General features: G+C 42.3%; 1 long non-coding RNA gene across 1 annotated transcript; it reads left to right on the top strand.

Moving 5' to 3' along the window:
- Positions 1-123: 123 nt before the first annotated feature.
- Positions 124-6,014, top strand: LOC115569354 (uncharacterized). The gene is made up of 2 exons (XR_003981534.1): positions 124-227; positions 351-6,014. It is a non-coding gene; the product is annotated as an uncharacterized LOC115569354 (long non-coding RNA).
- The last annotated feature ends 3,379 nt before the right edge of the window (positions 6,015-9,393 follow it).

Genomic DNA, 9,393 nt, shown 5'->3' on the forward strand with positions numbered 1-9,393 from the left:
AAGCGAGAGAGAGGGGTGATGAGGACACCTGCCAAAACAGAGAAAAGAGCAATCAGTGTCACAGCAGAATTAGATTCACATTTTGATCATTAGAAATGTTAAGAACTCATCCCTTCTTTCCTTCCCGAGCCAAAGGTGACGCACCTGATTATATTGCACTCCCTCCGATCGGGGAGGGGGCCCGCAGGAAGTGAGACATCTTTCTCGTCGTATCCCCCCGTGGCCAGGTAATTATCCTAATCTACCTTCCTCCTGCGCTCCAGCTCCTGTGCCACACTGGCTCAGACCACCTCTGTGGCTTCATTATCAGTGCTGGGACTCGCTAATGGCTCGGCGGTCTCACTGTGCAGGCTGCTGGCAGAGACAAACCAGGGGGAGAGGAAAAAAGGAAGAAGACGAAGAGGAAGAGAGCAGGAGGAGGAGGAGGAGGAGGAGGAGAAGAGGGGGTGAAAAAATTAGACACTAAAGAGCAAAAGGGCTGCCCTGAAGGTTAACATCTCAATCACGAGGGACAATGCTCTCCAGTCCGACGGCTCCCGGCTCCTTAAAAAAGTCATTGTTCACTGATGGAGGCAAGGCGGCGTCAGAGTCAGGAGATCGGCCCAACGAGGTGTGTGCGCGCTTGAGGTAACAGGTCGCCATGTTTCACGTGTGCGTTCCCCCCCCTACACACACCCGCACCTTGCATGTTCGAAGCAGCAGTAACCTCACAACATACAGAAGGACTGGGGGTGGCAACTCAGTTTCACTTTTTTTTTTTCTGACAAATGACACCCTGACAGTTGGAAAAAATGTTGGGGTCCCTGAACAGATTTCTCAGTTACAAAAATAAAATGTGTTGGAGTAGACAAAGACAGACATTTTGCATTCTACTTTTGAACCCCAATGAGAGCACTGACAAATGCCACCCCACCCCCACTCCGTCTGTGCCATGATTGTTTTTTTTTTCTCTCCAGAAATGTCATAAACTTAAGAGGTGACAAATCTATATGGCACAAACAGACACCGGCTTCTTCCAAGTGTACATAGCATATAGGCTGACACAGATTGAGATGGTGTAACGTGTCTTTGCATCACTCTAAATAGGCATGCAAGGGGCTCCGCTCGGTTCTTTAACGTCTCCGGAGAGTCCAGCCGACTTGCTTTTTTTGTTTTTTTCCGAAGTGGATGAGGGAAACTCAAAACGCAGTGCTCCCGAGGTGAGAAAAAAAAGAATATTCAGAGGTTAAAATGACTGCAAGACCTCCGTAAAGTGCGAAAAATGTATACTACTCCTGTTTCTGTGTAGGCGTTAAGAGCCTACATTTCTGAAAAACTCCAGAAATGCGAAAAAACTGATCGATAAACAGCATATTAAATACGCTCTGTAGCAACACCCAGCACATCCATGTTAAATGCATGTGTAAAAGATGCTGATTGATGCCAGTTTTAGTATCTATGGATGCAGTTCTGCTCCCAGCACTTTGAAGAGAATCTCATTCCCCATTCATGTCATGTCATAGGCTATACTCAACTGGAATTAGCATGTTCGAGTGCGCCGCGCTCCACGCGTAAGGACGAACCGTTCTAAAGAGGTGCTTCAAAAACCACGGCTGCCACCGCGATGGTCCACACTCGTGTTATGATGAATTGGGACAAGTGTAGGTGGGCCTGCACCAGTCGAATGAGCAAAACATTCTCCTTAAACACCTCCACAGTGAAACACGCTCCCTCACAGATGGAAATTAGACGGTGCTCTTTTTGCAATCTGGTCGTCGTGTGACTGGGACCAAATGATCTGCAAATGAGCAGGAACATTAAGGTAACTCACAGGACCGCAGGAACAATACGGACCCTCGCCGAAGATTAATACACTCGTAGGGGTAAAAAACGAGTCCATGAACTTGAAGAGAGAACACAACAAGTTATAAAGCAAGTGAGCTGTTTTTCGGTCAAAGGGTCAGTTCACCCAAAATTACAAACACAAAACCTGTTTACTGACATTCTTCTAGAGGCAATCGGCAGTGAAGATTGTGTTGTTTTAATTTGTCAGATTCATCTCTGAGAGTTCTACCTCCAACCCTACATGCAAACTTCAGCGTATAAATCAAAGGGGATCTGTAATAAGGTAGTAAGTATAAGTAAAAGGTAGATTTTGGTCATATAAACTTGCTTTAGTTTGCTTTTTCGTTTATTGATTACAACAGCTGAATGTCCTATAACTAAATTACATTTAGTAAAGGAGTGTACTTCAGGACAATTCTGAGGTCCTTGACCTTTACTTGAGTATTTCCATTTTTTTTTTGCTACTTTATACTTCCACTTGACTACATTCTGGAGGCATAAATTGTACTTTTTACTCACTACATTAATTTAACTTTAGCTACTAGTTACTTTTCAGATTAAACGCTGCACCAGAGCCAAATGAGTGCATGTTTGAATTAACTTTTTTAATCTGCAATGAGATTAAAAAAAAAAACAAAAAACTCTGATTACTGATAATGAAAAAATGCTCGATATTGGACTTAAAAACTGGCCAGGCTGATAATCAATCAACCTCCACTACACAGTTAATGACCACATGTAAACGTTTACTTATACGTTTTGCTTTTTGTATGAGTGACTTTCACTTTTACCAAAGTAATATTCAAACATGATATCTTTACTTTTACTCATGTAAGATTTCTGGGTACTTTATACAACAACAATAATCTATTTATTATCTATTTACATTGGATATGAGTTGTGTAAATTGAAAATGACCGAAAGTAAGCAACGACCGAAGTGAAACTAAAGCTAAGCTAAGCTTAAATTCGGCTTGTAAACAACGCTTAGTAGAAAAAATCTGGGGGCAATACAAATAAAAACAGTGTGTGGGCGTATTTAATGGTAGTTTTAAAGTCACCGATTCTGCATTCCCTCAGTGCAGCTGGTGGAACAAAATGTGCAGCAAATGTGAAATATTAAGATGTATTGAGAAGGAAAAACCTGAGAAATACAGTTGTACTCACATGATGAAATCTTAGGAATATCCAATGTGCAAACAACATGACCTTATGTAATTGCTGACCTACATTATTTATGAGAATCTCATTATGAAGCTCACCAGAGGCGAAGTGAGGGAAATGTTACAGCGCAACACTCTTCCCAGTTACTATGCGAGTATATTTCAAGTGCCTCCTTCTTTAAAGTGATGTTGTTGTTACTCGGACACACCACATCGCCACAGCGGTGTTATAAACCAGTTACCGGTTTCATTAAAAAGGGCCTGTATGCTCAGCATTAGCGAGATGATGCTGCTTTCAGGCAGCATAAACGTCCTCGTAAAAGGTAGGAGGCCCACTGTGAGTAAGCCGTAAACTGATGAATTAAGGTGACAGTAAATGTGCATGCTTAGGGCTCAGGAGGATATTAATACATTCCACACCCCAGCATTGTTTGTCAGAGTCAGATGGCACATGCAGCCATCAGAGGGGCGCGACTCTGTGTGGCGGCTCGGCGCAGACAACCATGAAGACATGCTTCAGTTTTTTTTTTTGTCAGGGGTAAAATGTGACGATGCTCGGCGCTCAGGAGTACTGAATCAGAAACATGTCTATAAATAAATATGCTAAAAACGGGTTCCGGTGGGTTTTTGGTGGAGAATGAAAAAGGCGCGCTTCAAATGTTTTCTTTTCTTCTTCCGCTTTTAGTCGGAAAGGAGTTCTTGAAGGTTGAGAGGTAAAAGCAGATCTTTTTTGGGGGGGGAGGGGCCCTTTTCAAGGTCACCGACTGCATGAAAGGTGAGGGTCTGCTTATCCGAGCACGTCTTTGTAGTAGATCACAACCTTTTGTTTATAATCCCCGTGCCACGCTGCTAACGGCGTTCCCTTCTGTTTTGGGTCTAGTGCTGAGCAATACAGCGTTGAATATCGTGAGGCAGTAAATGTGCGGCTCCTCGGTGAATGCAGGGGAGGATACAGACGGTTTGAAGGCAGAGGTGGGACCCAATTTTTTCACAGTTCTTTTTACATGTAACAACCCAAAAGCATACACACTTCTATAAAAGGATGATTAAGGGATGTAAAAAAAAAAAAGAATCTCCTTCTGCAGCCTGAAACTAAAATAGGTCCCAGCTAGCGCTCCTCACAAACAAGCATCGGTGTAACGGATGAAATGTGGGGCTTCTTCTCTCCAAAGGGAGACGGGGAAAAAAGACACAAATAGCACTCGAGCAGAATTTACTTAACAAAACACAGTCATTTTGAAATGTTTTGCAGTATTTTGATTAATTGCTGTGCTTTTGTTTACATGTACTTTAACAGAAATGGGACAAAGTTGCTAAATTGCAGCTGAGTGTTAACTAGTGTGCAGGCAGGAGCAACAAAGACAGACAAGAGGAAAAGGCTGTAAAAGTTCATTCTTCAACTTGACCGATAGTTTTACAAACTTATTTCAATCCAAGGTCAACTGATGAGCTTTTTTGGAAAAAGGCGTCAGAGCTTCCAGTCAGAAACAGCCACCTAACAGATGATCCGCATCAATATTATACCAACTCACACGTACCAGCCACCAAAATACATCTTGTTTTTATTCATCAGGATTCATTTAGTTTTTATTCTTCCCTGAGAAATTAATGAAAATGTCTAAAAAACACCGTGAGACGCAATGTTAAAGAAACCGAGGACAATTAACCCGATCCGCACCAAAAGTTAAAGGGGTCCATTCTGGGTTGAGGTCCATCCTCCATCCAAGTTTAGTGGAAATCCATTCAGTAGTGTTTGAGTAATCCGGCCAACAAACCAACAAACACACAATGAACACGGGTAAAAACACAACCTCACAGGCAGACAACATGTGTCCTAAAAGCTCACCTGTTTAGTGAAGGAGGGAAAATTAACCTTGTGTCTTTCTGATCCTACCTGCCCACGTTTTCTTAATGTCTGTTTCTCATCTCTCCGTTTGTTGTTCAGATTTTTACACTCACACGACACACGATCTTGCACCAGTGAATGGGCCCCTCCACACATCTGCTTTATCTCTTGGCTGTGCCAGCTGTAACGTTGGCCTCCTCTGCCATCATCGGATGCTTCAGCTTGGCTGGGAGCAGCTTTCTTGGCTGGCTGACAAAAAGTTGGTCATTATTACTTTTATATTTGGGTCTAAAGCCCCCGCCAGATCCCTCTCTTTCCTTTCCTTTCTTTTCTGGCGTCCCGATTTATGTGCAGTTCCTGGCACAGCAATAAAAGTCGCCCCAGTATAAGCAGTTACTTTGGATCAGCACATTTCTGAGGTCATGTGGCAGCAGTACAGTTCTGACATTTGGATGTAAAGAAACATGGAACAGGCTATGTTTTACTAAAGCAAAAATAAAAATGTTAATGTTATGTTTATTTCATATAAATGTATTTACAAATTCATTAATTTATATATGCATTTTTGCTATTTTATTAAGTAATGGAGAGTTATCTTGTTTTGAATAAAAATGTGGTTTTCATTTTCATACATTCATTTCGTTGCTCCATTCGACAATGTGATTTTCTTCTTGGTACTACAGTTGAATGTTTATGTGTCACTGTGCAGAATGATGTTGATGCTGTTTTCACTTTAATGAAAATGTAAATGTTCTCTGTGCTCTTTGGAATCAGACGTTTAGAGGCGGGATCTGTGACATCACAAATTGTTTGGAAAGCCAATCCTGTGGAAGGTGAAAGCCTCCAATGTTCAAACACTGCTGTGCACAGTTGAACTTGTGAAATGAAAATTCTATTTGCATATTTATATATTCTGGGATCTTTAATAAGAGGGGGAGGGGTTGATGCCATTTTAGGGTTGTCAATGTGGCAATTGTATGCTTTTGTTTTTTTCAAAACCCATGTAAGACACAAGATCTTTAAAATGAACATGATTACTGCTTTTCTGCATGGCCCCCCCGTAACAGCTGGGCCCCCGCAAAGCTTCCCCTCTTATGACCGGCCCTGTGCAGTGGTGGAAAGAAACTGAATACATTGACTGACATGCTATACTTTAATAAAAATGTACAGGTACTTGTATCATATCATAATATGTCAATTTTGTGCAACTTCATACATGTCCTCTGCTACATTTCAGACGGTAATATCATATTTTCTGCTTCACTACATTTATTTCACAGCTGTATCTTCGTAGATATTTAGCATGAATGTGCATATAAACCATATGACGACCTGATTAAATATCTAAAAATGAGCTCCACCTCAACTGGCTACGACATTAAAATGCATCTTACATATTATTGCATCAGTATGAACCATCTATAGCCGGGCGTCGCCATACCAGCGTCGGGTTCACAGGCTCAAATATCTGTCAATATGAAAATACAGTCAGATAACACTCACATGGGCCATTTGTCAGCACATGAAGTATTTTAACCACTTTGGCAGACAATACTGCATGACATGATTATACATGTGATGTTGCTACATAACGTATATTAAAGGATGTGAATACGTCTTCAACCACCGTGAATATGGAATCAAATTAAGCCACTCATATTGATACAGAGGGAATCATTAACTAAATGACTTGGTCTGCCCATGCTGTTCTGTACAGGTCATATCTTAACGAGGTTATTGCATTTCAAAGTCAATATGCTCAATCAAACAGACATTACTTTTTTTTTTCCTTACATAAAACTACAATTAACTCTGAAGTCCACATGAGGAGGGTTTGTGCCTTAAAACAGGATCATAAGCGCAGATAAAGAATCAGATTAGGAAGAACACTCTGACCCATTCACACCAAAAGAAAACTTCTTTATTTCCAGTTCATTGCAACATCGTAAAAAAAAAAAAAAAACATGGACCTGATCCCCATCTTAAGCAGTGTGCAAGGTGTGCTTTTAGCTATACAGAGGAGTGTGTTAGTCAAACAATGGGAGAGCATTAAAACATGCCAATAGAGCAGTATTAGTCAGTAGCCTGAGTCAATACACCCCACTGGGCTGCATGTCTTTCTACAAACACAAGCAATTGCTTTAGAAGGCCTCGGCACCAGATAGAAACATCAATTACAGTAAATTACACCAAAACAGTGTGTAACACTTCAATTTGTTAAATCTCCTGAGCTGTCTGAGCTGTTTTGGATGAAAGCAGAGCAGAGCACTGCAGAAAGATAACATTCAGTAGCTTTAAGATACGTTGCCCTATCTATCTTTGGTCGCGAATATAATGAGGGACTTATGTGTATTTTTGATATTTAGAAAAGCATTATGAAACACGAGAGAAATTAGATTAAAATATTCCATTTCCTGTTTGCTCGAATGTAGAATTCAAAATAAGAGCGCTCTGTGGCAGCCCCTGTGGCTTCATAAGACCCACTGTGTGTGCCCACTGTTCTGTGGGCACGGTGGCTTTTTATGGGATAAAAGTAGTACTTTCACTTCGGTCCAAGTTCATGAAGTTGAAGCCGTTTGTAAAGGCGGGGTTAAAGGCGCTGTTTATTGTGTTTATCAAGGCTTTCATTTGGAAGCTGTGGGACACAGGTTGATAAATTCAACAGCGAGACGACACTGAGACAATGGAAACAAAGGATAAAACACCACCTTGGTTCGCACGCTCACATTTCGCGCACAGAGGAGCCACAAATGACAGCCTGATAAAGGTAGCAACCCTGCTCCGACGAAGACGAAGGAAAAAAAAAAAAAAAAAAACGCTCCAATTTCGACTAAACTTTGTAGTGCTTCAATGACTTCCTTTGCCATGGTTGATTATCCAGGAGGGGTGTTGGTTGCTGGGGACAGATGAAGATTTGGCTGTTTCAGGGAACATTTTGGGAGAGGGACGGGGAGGGGGGCCGGAGTAAATGAAAGACAAATGCGAGTAGTGCCCACTCAGCTATTTTCCCAGTCAAGATCAAAGGCACGCCGGACTGGCCGCTCCACGGGAAACTTGAGATGGGTCCTGCCTTTGTTTGCTGTTGCTAGGAGACCTGCAGAAGGCTGAAAGTGTTTGCAGTGGGGTACAACATCAAAACCATTTCCAATATAAATTTTTAAGACAGCCATGTATTTGTGTCCCGGGCTTTCAATTTACCGAGTACGCTGGAAAACGCTAACAAATAACGGCTCGCCCCTCTCTGTTGGTCGTGGAATAATTTCCTTGCTGTTTGTTTAAGAAAAAGAAGAAGTCGTTACAGACTGTTGTGCATGTGCACACGTAGAAGGGGCACTCGTCAGCAGTGTGAGTACTACGTGTAGCATCGTAGCATGCACACATCGCCACGTTGGCGCGCGAGCTAAAACCACCAAACAGCCGTAAAAGCGGGATTAATTCGCTTTTCCTGGCCCCGTGCAGGAACACACAGCATGCGAACCTGCGCACACAACTTAAATATAGTTTGATATATTTATAAGCTTAGGTTTGGCTTCCCAACGAAGCTAATTATGATGCTGTTATCCATTAATGGGCCCCATGATAGTAAGGGTGGCTAGACATGTGTCACAGAGAGCTCATTACATATCATTAGTTCAACACTCCAATAATGTCTACACCTGCTGAGCAGAAGATAATGACTTGGCCCCTGATATTTGCAGGACTATTGTCTATCGAGCAAAGCACCACCAGGAGGATAGGTCCACAGGCTGGAGAGCTGCGGGAGAACTGATAAAGCTATACAATAAGTAAAGATGCACACGTTTTTTTTTTTTTTTTTATAATGGTCGGAAGCCACGGCGAATGCAGCACGGCGAGGACGAAAGCAGCGTTTGTTTGGTTTGTAGCAGAAGAGGTGAAGAGTTAAACACATACAAATACAAGATCTGCCTGTGAGCAAACATTCGTCCTTACATCTCTATATAATGCCGTTGGAAAAATATCCGGGCGGAATGCGGCGGAAAAATATGTGATCACATATTTACCACTTCTGAATGCGGCTTACATCTTCATAACACACTTGTGCTATTCCTGTTTGCTTGATCATCGGAGAGGATCTGGCTCACCCGGTGTTACATAACACGGCACAACATGTCTGAGTAACTTGACCTCAATCTTTTCTCCTTAATTCAGGAGGAAAAGCGACACTTTAATAGGGCGTACTGGCTGAATCTAGCGCTTAACTCGTGTAAACACACTCGTGATGAAAACGCAGTCAGGCTTCCAATCTAACGTATGTGGTTATATGGATCCGTACGTAGTGCGCGGGGGTCTGACTCGTGACTAATGGGCTGCATGAAAACTGCAATCGCCACAGAAGTGACCTTCGTGTCTGGAACGATGAAGATTAGAATCGTGCTGTGTCTGCCTTGTGTTTTCACTACTTGAGCCAACTGGCACGGCGCTGGCGTCCTCTTCCCCGGCTCCCAGTCTGCCATGATGACAATGGCAACCAGCTACCGCATGGCACGCAGAAATGACAAAGCATGCCAAGGGGATATTTGGAAGATACGAAAGATAATGC

The sequence above is a fragment of the Sparus aurata genome, chromosome 18 (assembly GCF_900880675.1).
Source record: "Sparus aurata chromosome 18, fSpaAur1.1, whole genome shotgun sequence".
In the NCBI taxonomy this organism is placed as follows: Eukaryota; Metazoa; Chordata; class Actinopteri; order Spariformes; family Sparidae; genus Sparus; species Sparus aurata.